At 66.2% G+C, this 2060-nt stretch overlaps 1 long non-coding RNA gene across 1 annotated transcript; it reads left to right on the plus strand.

Moving 5' to 3' along the window:
• Positions 1 to 710: 710 nt before the first annotated feature.
• On the plus strand, positions 711 to 1521 carry LOC128897905 (uncharacterized). The gene is made up of 3 exons (XR_008462634.1): positions 711 to 783; positions 889 to 984; positions 1425 to 1521. It is a non-coding gene; the product is annotated as an uncharacterized LOC128897905 (long non-coding RNA).
• The last annotated feature ends 539 nt before the right edge of the window (positions 1522 to 2060 follow it).

A 2060-nucleotide genomic window follows, 5' to 3' on the forward strand; every position in this document is an offset into this window, starting at 1 on the left:
GAGTTTGGGGCTGTGCCACGAGGCTTTGTGCAGCAGCTCCTGCAGCTGTGTTGCCCAGCTGGTTGGGAGGCCCTTGTGTGCTGGTGCCGGGTGGCTGCAGAGCAGGCTCCCTGCTGCAGTGCCTTTAGGGGTCTGAGGGGGTGAGGTGGCAGTGCCTGTCAGCAGAGCCTGGGAGGGCTGGGAGGTGGCAGGGCTGTCCTGTGTCTCTGCCTGCTGCCAAGGCTGCACTTGTGCCTCTGGGCCTTACAGGACTGGATAGAGAAGGAGCCCTGGGACTGCCTGGCGTATGGAGTACTTCAGGTGCTGTCGGAGCTGAGGTGAGGGCTCTGGGGCCTCGCAGTGGCCCCAGGCCAGCTGGCTGGGGCAGCCCCAGGGACCTGAAGCATGGGGCCAGGAGCTGCGGGGGCTGTGGAGTGGGAGGGTGTTGCCCGTTTTGGAGGGAGCCTCAGGGGTTTCTAGCCCGGGGGGTGGGGGGTTGCCTGCTGCCCAAGGGGAGGCAGGAACTGCTGGAGCTGCAGGCCAGCCTCGCTGGCAGGGGAGGGGTGTTGAATTTGGGGCCCTGGACGAGGAGGAAGCCAGCTGTGTTTTGAGGCACTCCGCACAAGGCTGGTAAATCCCCTGTCTGTTTGCCTTTTCCCTCTGTGCAGCAAGCTGAGGCCTCCTCTGAGCAGGGAGGAAGCTCTCAGCCTGCTGGCAGTGTGCTGCCGGATTGTGGTGTCCTCTCCTTGCAAGGGGCAGGTGACAAGGAGAAGGAAGGCAGCGAGGGCAGCTGAGAACATGCAGGTAGCCACGGGCAGTGCCTGCCCAGCCCTGGCTCAGGAGCCCAGCTCAGTGTGTCCTGGCAGCCCCTGCAGGGCAGCAGCTCAGCTTCTCCTCTCCTGCTTTTAGTCCCTGCACAGGGGATTGCTGCAGGATCTGGGCCAGCTGATGGAAACCCTCCTGGAGGCAGAGAGCAGCTCTGCCAGCTTGGAGGATGTGCTCCACGTGAGTAGCCATGGGGCAAGAGGGCGACTGCGTGGGGCACAGAGAGTCGTGGCCTCAGTGGGTGGCAGGAGGTGGAGACAAGGCACAGTGAGGCTTTGGCTCCTGGCTGCGTCTCACACCTGGCCAGAGCCGGGGGCTGAGCTGGGGCATGGCAGCGCCTGGCCACGACAGCCTGGCGACAGGCAGAGCAGTGGGTCCAGCTGGAGGCAAAGCCACGAGGCAGCCCTGAGCTGGGCCTGGGGAAGGCCAAGGCGGGGCGCTGCCAGCCGGGAAGCAGCAGCTGGCCCAGGGCAGAGGCGGCCGAGGGAGCGAGGAGGGGGAGGCTGCGGTGCCAGGGCTCGGTGGGGCTGGGGGCTGCGGCAGGCGGGAGCTGGAGAAGGAGGAAGAGGGGTCTCGGGGAGGGCAAGGTGCCTGCTGTGAGAGAGATGCCCCCGGCCCAGGTCCTGCAGGGCTGGCTCAGATCCGGCAAGGAACAGGAGAAGGAGAGAGCCCTGTGGCTTTGTGCGCGTGTGCTGGGGGCCTGCAAGGAGTGTCCGGAGCTCATGGTGAGTAGGGACCCCCTGCACGCCCTGCTGCCCCCTTGGCACCAGTCACGGCCTGGCCAGGAGCCCTGCCTGGCTGGGGGCTGGGACTGCTGGGCTGCTGGGGCAGCCCTCCCATCCCCACCCTGGCCGCCTGCTGCTCAGGGAGCAGGATGGGTGGCAGTGGCCAGTGGGTGCTGGGGCTGCCTGCCACCCCTTTCCTGCTGCTCTGCCCTGCAGGGAGGAGGTCCTGGCAAACAGCTTGGCTCCTTGGTGGGACTGCTGGGGGTTCTGAGCAGTGACTGCCTGGCTATGTCCCGCCGGATGGCCTGGTTCTGCCTTGGCTCCCTTCTCCAAATGCAAGGTGAGGAGAGCCACCCTCACCATGAGGGTGGTGAGACACTGGCACAGGTTGCCCAGGGAGGGAGGTGGTGGAAGCCTCATCCCTGGAGGGTTTGAAGGCCAGGCTGGATGTGGCTGTGAGCAGCCTGCTCTAGTGTGAGGTGTCGCTGCCCACGGCAGGAGGGTTGGAACTGGCTGAGCCTTGAGGTGCCT

The sequence above is a fragment of the Dryobates pubescens genome, chromosome 16 (assembly GCF_014839835.1).
Source record: "Dryobates pubescens isolate bDryPub1 chromosome 16, bDryPub1.pri, whole genome shotgun sequence".
NCBI classification, from domain to species: domain Eukaryota; kingdom Metazoa; phylum Chordata; class Aves; order Piciformes; family Picidae; genus Dryobates; species Dryobates pubescens.